The following is a 17,834-nucleotide window of genomic DNA, read 5'->3' as shown; positions in this document are numbered from 1 at the left end:
AACACTCCTAACTCCAATAGTTATGAGTGATTTCCAATCCTTATGCTTAATCAACACACAAGTCTTTCTAAAAAGTACATTATAACCCCTAGCTTGAAGAACATATATACAAATAAAATTCACACCTTAGCCCAGCACATGCAAAACATCATGAAGTAGATTTATCTTTCCATTCTCCATCTAAAACTAAATAGTCTCTTTCTCAATTGGGTTGAGTTTGGACAAGTTTCTCGTAGAATTATGGATATTGGTATTCTCCTCCTTATAAATGGAGAATTACTCTCTAACTCCTTTCATATGAAATGATGCCCCAGTATCTATATACCAAACACACTATAAGGTTAAGTTAATCATACAAGCTATAATTTGAAACTCATCTTCCATTCTACTAGAGAGTTCTTTTGCACTTGCTAAAGCTTTTGCTTACTTTCTTTTTTTCTTCCTTTCTAGGAAATCATTGACATAGTTACCATACTCATGAAAACCAAAGCACTTGACCTTAGAAAGGTCTTTCTTCTTCTTCTCACTTTGCCAATTTGAGCATTTGCTAGACCCTTTCTTTTCTTTCCCTTTCCCTGCTAGGGAGACATTTTCTTATTCCACCTCACTTTTTTGAATCTTGTTGGCCCCATTAATAAGACTTAGTCTAAACTCCTCCTAATTAAAATTATTCCATAGTCGATTCCAACTTGATAAGGTGTCTCATTCACTAAAAACTTCAACGAAGACACTCTACTACTAAGTAAGCCTATTTAATGCTATTTTGACTAGGTCGTCATCACTAGGGCTATCTCCAACAATTGCTAACTCATTGTTGACAAGTCTAATCCTCATAAGGTAGCTTGTAATATCTTCTTCCTAGTTCATCTAAGTATTCTTCAACTTCTCTCTGAGAATCATCTTCCTATTCATTAGAGCATTCTAGTAAAAATTTAGAATGACAATCCATATATTTGTTGTTGTATCTATCTCTGATATATATAGAGAAAAATGATCCTTGACACCATCAAGGATTATTTTCCTCACTTTGGCATCATCTTTCTTATATTCTACAAGTTGTGTTGCATCTATAGGTACAATTACAATAGTGGTAACATAAACATTGATACTATTTTATTGTAGTTTGGCCTTCCAGACTCCAAAATTAGAGGCACCATCCGATTTGTCCTAATATTTCAAACCAATTCAAGCCATCTCTAGGGATTAAAGCAATAATAAATCTAAAGTGATTAATCTAGGTTTTATAAACTCCTAATTTCTTTCCTAGGGAAAATCTTCTCTACCCTCAACATTGTTTTGATACCATGTGCAAAATCCTATTATAGTCATTGATTATTAATCTCTTATTTTAAACACTTATTGAACTATTAAAAATAAACTCATAGCTAATATTTAAAAATAATAGAACTACAACTTCACTAATAAAATATTTTTTGGATAAATCATCCTTGGAAATCCCTTAAGATAAAACCATCTTTATAAATGATGAAATTATATTTGCTCCAAAAAATCAAGAGATAAAAAATTCCTTAGTTATCATTGGTAGAACTCAGAAAACCTCTCAATTTCTTCCATTAATATTTCATCGTTCTTATCCCCAACACTATCATTGTGACCTTGATAACACTACAAGACAATTTTATATCATTGCAAACTTATTTTCTAACACTACAAATGCTTCAACAACTTGTTCTCTCCATACTACTCTTGTTGGAAAACCAAGGTCAAGATTAACTCTCAATTGATGGTCAAGATTAAAATAACTTAAAAACCCTAACCAAATTGGTTTTTAGTTGCTTCTAAAAGCGGCCAATTAATTAACCAATATGTGTCCCTATTTTGACTCATTAGTTAGTAAAAAAATTACTTGCTAAATAATAGCATATCGATGAACATTTCTCCAAGCTACCAAAACTAACATGTATGATGTGTTTTCCTTTGTAAATGAGCACATATTTTTCTCTAATTATTTATCATTCATAATATACTCTTTCCTAATATATTTTCTTTTCTATACTCCTATTTCTACACCTTTTTGTAGTTCTTTTGCTTGTCTTTAATCTTGTTCTTCTCCTTCTCCAATTTCTCTTCCTTCCTCTTCCTTTATGTTCCTTCTTTTTCTTTACATTTATCTTTGACCTGAATTGACTTCCTCCTCCTTCTTCCCATTTAATCTTTCTCAAATTCCTTTATTCTTCTTTCTTTTTTCTTTAGATTATGCTTTGACCTATTATCTAGTTCCTTGTCCTCTTGTATCCACTTTAAAAAAATTCCTCTTCTTTTATATTCTTTCTTTTTCTTTACAATATGATTTGATATCTAAAAACTAAATTATTCTAACCACATTTGTATTTTGTTATATTCTCTATTTGAAAAGTAAATTATTATTTTTTGCATTTAGTAATTTTTTCCCACTAAATGGTGATAAATTAATTTAATTTTTAAGAAATTCAATCTATCAAATTTTAAATGTGTCACAATGTAGAATTTAAAACATTTTTTATGAAGTCACTCTCACCACAATTTTATGTCTTCTATTTTTTATTTCAAAATAGATTAAGATAAATCAATACTATTTTTAATCAATTGCATTTCTATTTCATATTAAATTTCATATAATTTCTAGATAAATTGACTTTACAAAAATATTTCCTCATTATGTTCCAACATCATTTTCTATTTTATAACTATTTGCATGGGAGTGGAGAATTTGTAAAGGTAAAGAAGCCAAATTTTTAAAGGTTATTAATACTTTTTACTAATACCAAAAAGATAGTTGCAATTCAAAATAAAGGCCATATGTCTTGATCATCATATACAAATGGAGGCATCTAAAACTATGATCTAAGAAACTAATTTAGGGTTTATAAAAAAATGTAGCCATGAGTTTCTTGTAAAATTTTTGGTGAACTTGAAAGTTTATCTGCTAATATTTTTTACCTATGATATTTTTAACCTATATTTCATAATTTATCTACATTTCAATCACCCAAGTTCTAACCATCAGTGGACCTAAATGAAAATTAGGAATTAAATAAAATGATTCAATGCTTCTACACCCATCAAAGATCTTTGAGAGCTCCTAAATTTGCCACAATTATTTCAAAGAACTCTATTTGTAAATTTTTAAATCAAGGTGTCTTTAAATACTTATATAATTTCTTTAGTTTATTCATAGGGTAAAACTACAAAGTTGTGTAACATTTCAGGCTAACTTATCAAAATGACTAAATTTGAGTATTTCTATCTAAAAATCAATTTTATTCAAACATATAATCTAGATAAATTCACTCTAGTGAAGTTATATATGGTCTTACACTTTTCCAATTGGTGATGTCTATTAAATGCATATTTTATAGTAGTTTGTATCCAATTACTAAAAAAAAAAATTATTTCATAAAAGTCAAGAATATAAGCATATTTTTAATAACATATAAACACCATTTATAATGCTCAAAGTCAAAAATATTTTCATATAGGGTTTATACTATTTTAATTACATATAGTATATTGTAATTACAAGCACACATTTTAACACTCGAAAAGATGTTGATTTTCAAAAAGAATAAATATTAAATCATACCAAAAAAATTATATGACATTGTATAGGAGAGATTCCTCTTCCATAATGTATATTTTTGTTATGGTTAGAATAGATTTGTTTTGAAAATGTGATGGGAGATGAAAGCTATTGATTTTACGTGAGTTGAAATTTGAATGATTACAAAAGAGAAAATGTACATGTCTAAATTCAATTTTTATGTTGGACTGTTCTAGTTATATATGTTATCTATAACATAGTTTGAGATCAAAGGGAAATAAGTTTATTTTCCTTATTATTTTGTGGTGAGAACTAAACCACTAGTTTTTAGCATTTTTCAGCAACTAAAAAAATATCTATAAAAATTAGTAAAAACTATCAATTCTTACTCCAAATAATTATTAAAAATTATAATCCTAAACTTCATCGATTTCTATAGATATCATTACTTTAATTTATTTTTACATTCTAAATAATAATATTTATTTTATATCATTGAAGGTGAACAATTATACTTTTGTTAGCATTTTCCTTTACAAAAGGGTGACAAAGGTTTGTGACTTTACCCTACAGTACAACAGAACACATTCATTAATTTGAATGTGCATCCATTACTTTTTTTTTTCAATTTGTATTCCTCAACCGAAAAATAAAATAAATGATTGTCAAATTGATAAGAAGCTTTCATGTCATATAAAAGTCAATCATAAAACATTTTTCTCAAAATAATTGAAAACAAATCCCTACTTAAAAATTGCAATACTCAATTATAAAATCAAATGTGCGTACAAGGAATATTAAAAACTCTTTTAAAACAATTTAGACCAAAGTCTTTGGAGCTGAAAAGATATTCTCCAAAGAAATAAAGAATTTTTTTTTGACATTTTAGGCACAAAATTTAACTTAAGCTTCATATTGTCACATACATTTCAAACAATACAAAATTTAGACAACCTATTTAAATAAAATATAAATATTGGAATGATATAGTAGTTATTCCAGAAATAAAACAAACTAAATCACCGATGATTTGGATCCTAGATATAAACTCGTAAAAGTGAATTTGAAAAAAAAAATTCAACAAAACTAAAAGCGTTGATTCCTATGATTAGTGCCTATTTAGCATCGAGATTATAAGAAGAATAGGCATATGTAAATTCTTAAAATTTTGAATTCTTCATTTGGATGCACCAAATCAAAATTGGAATATGAAGTAAAATAGGAATACGTATTCCAATTTTGGCTCAAAAATAAGGTTTGGCAATTCCACCCAAATAGGTGTTATTGAAATATGTGTTCCTATTCCACTTTTATTTATTTTAGAAAACATAAATTTTGGGGTCTACAAATTCCCCGTCAAATATTGATTGAACCAAGCAGAGAACAGGGATACATAGCCCCATTTTCTATTCCAGAATAACTATTCCTATTCCCCTATTGCTATTCTTGTAGCCAAATGGGCCCTTAATTAAGTGTTGATTTCCAAAAAACTATGAAACCATTGTGTTCTGAAATTGACTGGTGATCAAGGTGTCTTCCACATGTTGATGAATCTAACACATTACTTCATTTTCCATGACCCCTACCCACTGATTTATTGGCTAGTTTCTTATTTCTCGGTGTAAGATTGTTGAAAAATCCAAACAAATTGGCCATTATCCCAAGGAATTATACCTATTAATTTAATCAAGTTTAAGGCAACTTTCTTATTTTTGAATGTAATACTGTTGGAAAATCCAAACAAACTAGCCATGATCTCCCAAGGAGTGAAGCCTATTAACTTAATCAAGTTTAACGAAAATAAACAAGAAGAGAAAATAGAATAAGACAAGCTAAAGTCAATAAAGTAGTTTAGCAGACAATACAACAAAGATATTATAACATCTTCTGAGAGAAACATGAAAAGATCCAGATCTGACAAAAGAAAAAGCAAAGTGCATGTGTTCGATAAAGAAATTTGCCTTTGTAGTAATAATTTCTAAAACCGACACCAATATACATAAATTAAATACTAGTAAGTCAGAGATAATATGTAAGAATCATCGATAGCTTCAAACTCAGTCATTACAGAAAAAAGAAATCCTTTAATAAAGACGATTGTTTCTAATAAAATACATTAAAAAACAATGGATGAAAATGTTTTGCTTTGTTTAAAGGTAATTAAGTTTATGAAAAGATATGACTTAATTAAAAGAAGAAGTTACTATTTGATAAAAAAAGATGCGGCTCTAAGAAGTTGACAATATATAAAAGTGAAGGTAGTTAGATGAAGAAAGTATGAAAAGGGTGTGCTATGTGAAGCATATGTGAGAGGTTGTGTATGAGAAGATGTAAAGAACCAGTCCTAGACTAACTGTGCCACATCATCATCAACCAGAAAATGTGAAAAAAGAATCAATAACATAAAAGTTGAAAAGTAAAACTATTTGTTACAAAAGATAATAATACATCGTTAAAATGATCATCATCAATTTTTTTACATACATCCATGTCATGTCGTACATTATTACAGACTTGCTGAAACAACTGGCAGCAATTCAACAGTTAATATAATTTACAAAATTTTCTGATCAACATACAGCATTTTTCTTTTCATTACATTTTGAGCATCAGCTTAGCAGCTGTCCATAAACGAGTTACAATGTGGTAAATAAGTACATCTCAAATGATGAGCTGGGCAATCAAACTGAGATGACTTTCCAATGAGTTCTCCAGTGGTTCTAGTCTCCAAAAGCTATATGACATCTCCCACCTACTTCTCAAGACGAAAGTGTGGCCCAGGCGCTTTAACCTCGCCAACCACAAAGTAAAGAATGATACAGAGAAGATTAGCATGGCCCCTACGCAAGGATGACACGCATAAATCAAAAAATGTCCAATTTTTTATTTAACTCTAACAATATTCATGTTTTAGAAAGTTTTCTCATGATAAAGCACTGATTCAAACATTCAAGAGAAAGTGTATTTGCTGTTCTAGGTTTTTGTTCCAGTGTTATAGATGTAATGCACTGGAGTGGAGTAAACATAAACATAAAATTTAATCCCCTTTAATCTCAAAGAACACAACTCATCAATTACGATTCGAATACCCTATTAGCATTTCTAATTCAACCCCTAAAATCTAAAAATCTTAGAACCAAAAATCTTTGTTCTTCCTCCTATAACAGAGACCTGTATTGCATGAGAGTAGAATACGATTACATAATATTTTAGCACTTAATAGTAGCAAATTCATTTTATGGGAACAGCAAAATGTTTTCTTAACACTCACAGGGCTCATTTATAATTTTTAAGGTAACATCCAATCATTTAGCATCAATAGTTCCAGCACAACGTATAACTGTAAGAGCAAAAATGTTTAACAACACAATGTACAAATGTAACAACAAAAACGTTCAACGACACATTGTATAACTATAACAGCAAAAATGTTTAATAGTTCCAGCTTAACTTAATAGCAAAACATTTTTAAGGTACAACAATAATGAATTCAGCGTCCACAGTACCAGTAATAACAGCTTAGGGGGACTCTAGGGGGTTTTCAACTACCATTCATCCATACCCAAACCTAAGCAAAATTACATTTTTTTATTATTATTTCCAGTCAATTCTCATGGTTATACAATCAAACAATGTTCAATGGCTCTAGTACGTCTTAGTTAAAAATAAAAAAAACAGAGGCACACTGTAGAAATCGCCTACTAAGCAATTTAAGAGAATGTAAAATAAAAAAAGAACCTGGGTGTTGAAGTCTCTTATTGTTGTGTCTGCTCCCACAGCCCTTCTTCCTAGAGTGTCATCCCTGCTATATTTTTCCCCCCCTTCTTTGCTCGGCTTCCCTATGTTTTTATCTTTTTACAAAACCTTATCTTAACACCATAATGCGTGCATAACTGATCTAACTCCCCCACGGAAGCTTCCACATCTTTTTATTTGCAAGATTTTTTTAAAGAAAAAGCTTTGTTCACAAGTTATGACGTGAGCATATGGATATAAGCTTATTTAAGTTGATAGAAATTATATACTTCTTCTAAGGTCCCATCACCAACATCCAAAATAGGCTTTTTTAAATTTCTTTTTCATATACAAAAATCAACATAAACAAAAGTCTTCCATCGACAAATTAGTAATTTAACATTCTATTTGTGCACATTACATAATATCTCAATTAAATCAAAGGTTATCTCTAAACTCATTCCAATGTTTCAAAGTTAGCATGAGTAATGCAGTGTAAAAAAAAAAAAAAACATATGTATCCTAAGTGACGTGTGTGTGGTCGCATGGTCATCTGACACATCCCCTTCTAGGAGGCTAGCCTTCTCTACCTCAACCACACTTCTGTCGTAACGATCCCTACATCCACTCAAACACTCACAACCATAACAAGGAGTAGGTATCGATCAATATTAACAACTTAATTATATCATCATTAAGAGATAACATTAACTGAATCAAAACTATAAGCATGACATCATCATCGAATGTAATTACCACATACATATCCATCACTAATAATCATTTCAGTTTTAAAAATCTAAAACATTTATCTTTCATTTATCTTTTAATTAAGTCTAATTCATTTGACCAAGTCAACATGGCCACATAAGCAAGAAAAGAAAGGGATCTAGGGCAAGACGTGATAGCAGAATATTATTTTCCATACCAGATTATGGGAAGGTAGTAAGTAAAAGCATTGCATTAGATTTGTAAAATGAACTATACATACTGGCATAAAAATTCATTATATAGACATTGAAGATCATATGCACCAAAGTGTGGAGAGTAGAGTGTGATGTCAGAAACACACTCTAAGATCTGCATATAAAAGTAGTAAGATTAAAGTGAAATTTATGATAGATTAGAAAGAACCTTCTGTTAAAATTATAATCATCTTTGTAACAGATTTAACATCACCATGATGAAAGTTTGGAAAAGAGAGTTTGTGGAAAAAAATATATTAGAAGAGTAAAGTGCTGAAAAGGAAAAGCTATATTAGATATTCCAATTTGATATATTTGTAACATACTTTTTAAGTGTGAAACACTTATAAAAGGAAAGATATACTTGAAATAAGTTAGGATGAAGATTAGGTGTGGAAAGTAAGAGCTATGTAAGAAGCAAGAACACTATATTAATATATGTACAATCAAATTTCTGATTTGATACATTTGAAGAGAGATATTGAAAAAGGAAAATAAGTGGAAAACATTATATATATATATATATATATATATATATATATATATATATATATATATATATATATATATATATATATATATATATATATATATATATATATATATATATATAATTGGAGTAGAAATTTTAAAATATAGGAAAATAACTATCATTAATTGAGTAGACAATAATGTCAAGGTGGAAAAATAGTTTGTATGTAGTTGGTCAGTGCTGACAAAGATAGGTAGAGATTTTCAGTGCTTCCAGTTAGTCGATACCTATGAAATATGAGAATTGGAGCTTCTAGTGAGTTGGTGCTAATAAATTTTAGGTGTTGGAGTCTCTAGTAGGTTGTAGTGTACAAATTATTCTAAAATAACAAGTTTTTATATAAAGATATTATTTTACTTCTATGGTTTCCTCCAATATTGGATTTTCATGTAAATCATTGTGTATTTGTGAACTAATGTGCATAATTTTCTATTTCAACATCTAAGATTACTAAAGAAATCATTTGGATAAGAAGTTATAAATTTGTAAAGTTACTATTATACTGATTCACACCTCCTCTCACTATAATTGTGTGCTCTTCAATGTCACCCTAACATTTTTATAGAGATTTTGCAAACATCAGTTACTGAGTAGAATGGTTTTGAGAAACAACATGAAGCAAGTTATGGAAGATTTTCCAGACTAGTTCAATTATTTTGAATTGAGACTTTAGTGGTGCTAGTTATTACAGTCATTTCTTGTTTTCAAACTACATATCTATAGAGTTTCATTAATGCTTGGAGTTGGTTGGGTGAGTCAGTGTACTCAACATTTCCCTTTTGACACTTTGAGATTTAGTGCTAATGATTTTTTTTTTAGTCCATGATATCAAAAGAATGGTCAATACTATAATTTTGAGATTTAACATTTTTGTCTTCTTCAATATCAACCTCTTCTAAAGGACTAATGTACATCACTTTGTTGACATTGTAGTCAAGTTTTTTATTAGTGACACACACTATTTTAGATAATAAGTATCTACCAAGCTTATTGTACAATTAATAGCACTGAATCAAACATTTTAGGCTTTAATGAGTTCAAGGAACACTATTCAATTGGTGCCAAGAAATTTCTACTAGGTTGGTGATTATCAATACGAATCAAGTTGTGCAGTGCTTATTAAGTTCACTGTTTTAGTGAGGTGAAACTAGTGTTGACTAAGTCACTCAGTGTTAACCAAGTGATTCAGTTTATACCATGCTCATAGTAATAGAATTGATCAAGCTATGCAATGTGAATCAAGTAATTCATTTTATATGCCATGCTTCACTATATTCACTGAGTCACTAGTGCAAACCGAGTTCAGACTACTTCGAAGTGATTAGTATGGATTGAGCTTCTACATCTATCAAAAGCATGATGATGTTAAGCATTAATAGTGGATGTTGAATAACAGAACCTCACCAAGTTAGTCTTCAGAACCCAAGTTCCTATAGTTCGGACAACTTTGTGTATTTTGTGTAAACTTGTGTTATAGCTCACTTTGTTGATTTTTAAATTAGATTGATATATATGTAATGTATTGTATCACATCCAAATATGATATGTAATGTGAGAAAAATGATATAAAAGAAGAAGAGTGAAGTAAAAAGGCTACAACATTAGAAGGATTGACAAAGATTTATCTATCACAACATGGTAATCATTACACTCAAAGGAATCTCATTTAGTAAATCAAGTTTTAGATCAAAGATCAACCATTATTTCATTCTAACAGATGGATCAGTTAAATCCTTTCACAAGGTAGACTGAACTATCATTTGTAAATCTCTTTACCAAGTGCATACTTCATTATATGTTTGTAAATTGTTTTGTAAGGTGGACCTAACAGTCCTTATTGATTCTAATAGGGTAGATCATCGAAAGTCATCATTATAAGTCTTAATAAGAAAAATTTATTTTGTAGTACTAAAGTTTGTGGGTATCATCCCCACCCTAATTTTACTTTCTATTTAGAAGGTTTCTAGGTCACCATATTGTGTCTCAAAGTGTTATAAATGTTTAATGCTTTAAGTTGTTTTTCATACTTGGAATTAGATTAGAATACACATGAAGGATTAATTGGTAAATAAAGAAAAAGTTTTCTTAATTATTGATTAACCCCTCCCCTCTTAGTAACTTAGCCTATCATATATATTTCCAACAATTGGTATTAGATATTTGTGGTTCTCAGAGAAAATTTTAATAACTTGAGCAAAGATCAAAGACTATGGAGGTATTCAAACTTGATAAGGCTATTGATAATGAAAATATGGATTTGGAATTAGCTACTGGGAAACTCAAGAAAGCAAAGGAACAACTCTCTCAACCCTTGAAAAGAAGAAAAGATCTTGCAATCCAAATGAATGAAAAACTCTACATTGAAGAAAGAATTGAGGACATCCATTCAAGAAGCAATTCAGAGAAAGCCAATGAGGCAATCAAAGAAATATTAGAAAAGAATGATACACTTTATGAAGAAGTAAGAAAGCTAAGAAGAGAGCAAGAAATTTAGTTAGTAAGATTCTTTGAAGTCATCGAAGAGAAAAATAAGATAAAATAAGAGCTAGAAGGAAAGAATAATGAAATTCAACACCCATCTCATTAGCAAGAAGACTGCATTACTCAAATTACTAATGCAAATGAGAAAATCATGAATCTAAGATTAGAGAATGAAAGATTGCAGAATGATCTAAACACTAAAATGAAAAGCAATGAGAGGGTGATGAAATCTCAAGAAGACATGAATCAACTAAATGGGCAAATTCAATACAAACAGAAACGAAAATCAGGAATTGCATATACATAAGAAGGTGAATCATCTAAGCAAGGAGCTCAAAAGAATCAAAGACCTACTTGCAATCACTATGGCAAGATAGGTCATAAATCAAACAAATATTGGAGCAATGACAAAGCTAAATTCAATGGAAAATGCTACAATTGTAATTAGCATGGTCATAGAGCTAATGAATGCAAAAAGAAACCAAGATTTGGAGGAAAATGTCATAAATGTAAGAAGCATGGGCACAAGTCATCAAAATGAAAAACTAAGATATTGAATCCCATAGAGTAGATTTTAAAAGCTATATTTGGTTGGGACTATAAAACTTGGTGCAAATTTCATTACTCTAGAGAATATGGACACATTGGAATGAATTGTGCAAGACATCACATGAGGACAAGAGACTCCACCAAAAGATGTTTCATTTGTATAAAACATGGTCATCTTGCCAAGAACTATATGAATACTAGAAGAATTGAAGATGAAAAGAAGGAAACAACTAATAACATTAGAAAGAAAATGAGAAAGTAATAGATTCTAAAAATTTCTAAAATTGCAAGTCCGAGCAATGAAGAACATGTCACTCAAGCATTGGGTGACTCACGCATTTCCACTTGATCTCCCACAAGGAGAACTAAAACTAGGATTTTGAAGTAGACATCTTACATCAATTCTAGTTAGAAAAATGGAAAGATCTACATCATCATTGAAGATGCAAATGTATCACTGAGCATTCAAGAAAATGCTAGTCATTACCGAGTGAGTTCAATTTGCAAGACCCTACTGAGCAAGGTGAGGAGTTACTAAAATTATTGTGTGGACACCAAGTCATAGATGATTCTGCTGAGCATTTAATGCAAGTCAAGTGGAAGGTAGTTTGTCATCAAGAAAATGATCATACTATGTATTTATGGTGATTAAAAGGAAAAATTTGATAAAAAGGGAGAAATCAAATTCATTTGTCACTGCGAATTTTCAAGAGCCATTTGTGCAGAGTGATTTTAGTGCATCCCAGCAATCCATACAAATTACTCTATGTCTTTGCAAACCTTATAAAGTGATGACATCCCATATCAGTAAAATAAATAAACGATCCAAAATGTTGGTTCAAGTCACTGAATGGAAAGCACCAAATTTCAAGCTTAGTCTAGCTGTTATGGAAACCTTAGATCCAATCAGAACACAATCTCTAATCCTAGGTAAGGTATTGTTGATTAATGATATTTATCCACATTTTTTATGTTCTATCCAAGATATAGGAACCTTGGAAATGGATGTAATGTTGTAGAAATTGTGTGTGAATGACATGTTAAAATAGGAGGATCAACATCTAGAAGTGAAGGGTTTGACTCACATTCCACATATGCCACAAGATTTTTAGATTTGATGGATAAGTTTTTTCCTTAGGCATGTGCATAAATGGAAATTATGGTTGGAGCAACCTATTTTAATAATGAAGAAAATGATTCATAGGATCATAGGTCTTCCAATGCTAACCAAGGCAAAAATGACCAAAACCCTTGTAGAGTGGTATGGAAGGGGAATGAAGATTAGTTGCATAATAGATATGGATATAAAGTTTTCTATACATTTGATTGTACATAAGATATATAGCTCAAGTCATCTAAATAATATACCAGTGAAGCAGTGGATCTCACATTCAAAATGGTCAAGAACGATATGTCATTTCACATATCTGAGTTGATGTTGAATCAGTTCAACAAAAATATGGAGAGCATAAGAACTTTAAAGAACAACCCTTGTGAGTTTGGTTCACTCTTAACTTGTGTATTTTTCTTTGTGTAAAAGTTCTTCCCATCAAAAGGTATAGTTGTGTGGAGAAAAGATGTACTCGTTCTTTGCCAAATAAATTAGTATATAGTAGAAATGAGAGAAAAATATGTTAGAATAATGGATAACTATTTTGATGCATTTAAGGACAAGATGAATAATAGATTTAGGATACCTAAGAAACTTGTAGAAGAGTACAAAGGTGATTTTTTTATGGTTGATTGTGATAAAATGTACATATAAGCAATTAGACTAACAATTGTATGGGCCAAACCTCTAGATTATGAGGTTAATATAGATGAAACCAGGGATATCATTGAAGCATTATTAAATTAGCCCATTGATCCAAAAGCTACATATTTTGGCACATATGAGGAAGCAAAAGAAAGAATTGAATTAGAGATAAAACTCCCTCAAGAGGTCAACAAAGGGAGTAAATTTTTTTATCAAAACTAAAACAAACCAGCTCCACTCTCCTATTGACTAAAAGTAAAGGAGATGACATTGAGGAAGATGATGTAGAAGATAAAGAAAAGTTGGAAGGAGAAGAGCCAATAAAGAAGAAAGGTATGGTTATTATAATAAAACCTACAAATCCACCTACTACAGTGTTTACAAGGAATGCATCCAAGAGGAAACAAGCAAGAGATGTAATCTTGAAAGGACCACCACTCTCATTCCAAAAAAAGTTGAAGGAAATTGAGTTTGGAGCCAGTATGACAAATTTCAAACCACGTAGGTATGAGATAAGAACTACAGATGGGTAAATGAAAATATTCTCTAGACCAACTTTCTCAATGGATTCTAAGTGATTTAATGGAGAAAATTAAGCCAAGATGGGAACATGCTATAAAAACTACTAAAGACATATATGAACGAACCCTAAGGCAACTCATGTCGATATTGAATGACAAGGAGGTGAAAGAATCCATTGAGTAGAATGAAGAGAAACTTACCTTGAAGTTTACCAGTTTTTGGATATTGATTAATGACATTGAACATGTGATAAGGAATGCAAACAACACATGGAAAAAAATTTATAATCTTCACAAATAGAGTGATTTTTTTTTGATGTCAATGACAAGGATGAAGATGATGGTGAACATGACAAGGAAGAGGAAATTAATGATGAAGAGATAACACATTATGACAATATAGATGATGGGGAACAAGAATAGGAAGCTACTAAAGAAGATCTACCTGAGATTTATAATGTTAAGGAGGTTGAACCCAAAAAGATTGCAGTAGTGGTCATAGCCTCACTTCTTCATTCTCCAAGCAAAGCATTGAATACATTAAGCTCAGAGAAAGCTACTACAGAATTAGTTGTGTCAAACATTGGAAGTTCAAGCACTCAATAATTATTTGCACCTGTTCAACATGATACTTCATTGATAGAAGTAACAAGCACTTCATCTACCAGGCAATCAACACTTCCTCCTCCATCATTTTTGGTTACACAATGTATTTCTTCAATAAGTGCAGTATCTACTTTCTCTACCAGTCATACTATTTCTACTATTGTTTGTATTCCTAGCATGCAAATAATAAGTACAAGGACAGTTGAGACCAAGCCCCAACCAAGTGTAAAAGTTATAAGAAAGGGAAGAAGACATTGATCTTGATGAGGAGATAGTTATCCTGAATTGGGATATCTCCAATCTTAATCTTGATTAGATGCACATAGTTGGAGAGTTACTTCAGAAGAAAGCTAAGTAGTAGAGGCTTAGAGAGGAAGTAAATAAAGAATTTCAAGTTCTTGAAGATGAAAAGAACATTCTTACAAAGGCACTCAACACAGAGGTTGGCATTTCTTAACTAATTTTGGCCCAATTAGCAAGAGTAGCCTAGAAATTCAATGAATATTTTAATACTTAAGAGAAATTGTTGTAGAGAGCAAAGAAAAAATTTGAGAATAAAGTTTTGGAGCTAGTAGCACAAAATATTGCAATTCATCAAGTAGACTTGTCTACTAATCTAGGCTCATTGGAAACCTCTTGCAACAATGTGGCTTCTTTATTTGGTAAACTTTGTGACACTTCCAATTTCTTCAAGGAAATTAAAGATAAACTTTCAAAGATTGATGAAGATCTAAAGGTGAGTGCACAACAGTTGCAACTTGACCCGAGTTACAACTCTGCCCACTAAAAAAAGATCAAATTTCTAATTGATATGTGGGAAGAATTGCTAGGAGAAGAAACCAAGATAAGAGCTACACCAATAGACATACAAGGCATGATTCTCCCAAACATGGATGCATTGCAAAAACATATTGCACATTCTAAACCCCTCATCCATGACAAAAACTTCTCTATTGTTGACCACATGATAAAACTACTAGTAGAAGTTTAGATTTCATTGCACACAAGCAACTTATTGCAATAAATTTGGGACAAGACAATGACACTGACTCTAAAGGTACATTCTGATTTCTTCTCACATTTTAGTGTTACTATATATAGTACACCTTTAAGATTTATGTCAAAAATGGGAAGAAGATGTATATAACATATGTTAAGGGGGAGAAGATGTAAATGTATATAACATGTAAAGCATATTGTAAAAGATGAGAAGATGTATATAATATTGTATATATATGTATGGGGGAGGATCATAATATCATATTATCATACCTATACATGTACAAATATTCAGATAAATATCTTTTACAAAATCAATTTTGAAAAATCTCAAAAACATAATACTTTACGGAGTTGAAGATGTGGAGAATAAAGATTATTTTGAATTTTTTTAAGAATTTAGTTTTGATTAATAAGTTTTTTTTTTCAAGTTTGTTTTTAGTGACACACACTTATTTGAATAATAATTATGTATCAAGATTATTGTATAGTTAACCATGTTAACCAAGAATTTCAAGCTTTGTCGAGTTCTATAGTTAATACAAAGTTCAAGGAACAATATTTAGTTTGTGCCAAGAAGTTTCTACCAAGTTGTTGATTATCAGTGCAAACTGAGTTCTATAGTGCTTACCGAGTTTGTAGTTTCAGTAATGTGAATCCAGTGTTGACTGATTCACTCGGTATTAACCAAGTGATTTAGTTTATACCAATCTCATAGTAATAGAATTAACCAAGATATGTAGTGTGAATCAAGTGATTCAATTTATATTCCAAGTTTCATAGTATTCACTAAGTCACCAGTGTAGATCGAGTTCAAACTACCTAGAAATGATCAATATGGATTGAACTTCTATGTCAAGTGAAAACATGACAATGGTGAGCATTGATAGTGGATTTCCTCACTAAGTTAGCCTTATGAGCCCATGTTCCTACAGTTGGGCTAACTTTGTGTATTTTGTGTAAACTTGTATTGTAGCCAAATTTGTTGATTTGTAAATTGTATTGGTATATATTTAATGTATTGTATCACATCCAAATATGATATGTAATTTGTGAACAATGATATAAGAGTATAAGTGAGAAGTAAAAAGGATACATCAATATAAGGATCAACAAAGATTTATTTATCATAGCAAGGTGATCATTACACTCAACAGAATCACATTCAAAAAATCAAGTTGCAGATCAAAGATCAACCACTCTTTCATCCTAACAATTGGATCAATTAAATCTTTTCACAAGGTAGACTTAAAAATATTTTATAAATCTCTTTACCAAGTGCATACTTCATTGTATGTTTGTAAATCCTTTTGCAAGGTGGACCTAGTAGTTCTTATTGCTCCTAACAGGGAAAATCATCAGAAGTGATTATTGTGAGTCTTAATAGGCCAACTTTATACTGCAATACTAAACCTTGTGGCTATCATCCCCAACCTAGTTTTACTTTCTATTTGGAAGGTTTATGGGTCACCATATTATTTGTCAAAGTGTTATGAATGTTTAATGCTTTATGTTGTTTTCCATGCATATAATTAGATCAAAATACACATGAAGGATTATTTAGTAAATAAAGAAAAAGTTTTCTTAGTTACTAATTCACCCCTCCCCTCTCAGTAACTTAGCCTATTATATATATATATATTTCCAACACACTTTTGGGGCATCATGATGAGATATGCTAAGGACCATGTCTTCTTTTTGAATAGATTGTTTCTCTTGTTATGTAAGATCATGTTGGATTGTGTGTTGCATATGTATACAATACTAGGATGCTTTGGTGTGAGATCTTCCATGGTATAAAACTTAGCCTTTTTAGGCATCTCAGTTTGGTTTAAGAGGACAATCACATTATTTTTATTATGAAGTAATTGGAAAATATTTTGGTGATATTAACAATAATCAAGAGATCATTTTATACAAGAGATAGAATGATGTTTCCTTAAGAAACAATTATAAAGAATAGAAAAATTATATTCTAGAAATTGAACACTAAGTATTTGAAGCATTCTAATATTTATAGAAGATTACAATAGATAACCATTTGATACTAAAAAAGATAATAGAAACTATCTATTATCATTATACCCTCCCTTAATGGTTAATCTATCTAGACCACAAAGTTGTCAGAAAGCATAATAGGAAGATGATG

At 30.5% G+C, this 17,834-nt stretch overlaps 1 non-coding gene and 1 pseudogene across 1 annotated transcript; both read left to right on the top strand.

The window, feature by feature from the left end:
• LOC149543627 (histidine biosynthesis bifunctional protein hisIE, chloroplastic-like) overlaps positions 1-17,834 on the top strand; it is a 125,529-nt pseudogene that overhangs the window by 93,490 nt on the left and 14,205 nt on the right.
• Positions 6,322-6,426, top strand: LOC149543628 (U6 spliceosomal RNA). The gene has a single exon (XR_016355806.1). It is a non-coding gene; the product is annotated as a U6 spliceosomal RNA (small nuclear RNA).

The sequence above is a fragment of the Cupressus sempervirens genome, chromosome 8 (assembly GCF_028749045.1).
Source record: "Cupressus sempervirens isolate cs-2001-9-10 chromosome 8, ASM2874904v1, whole genome shotgun sequence".
Lineage (NCBI taxonomy): Eukaryota > Viridiplantae > Streptophyta > Pinopsida > Cupressales > Cupressaceae > Cupressus > Cupressus sempervirens.
The sequence above is the reverse complement of the archived record's forward strand: the minus strand, read 5'-3'. Positions and strand labels throughout refer to the sequence as shown.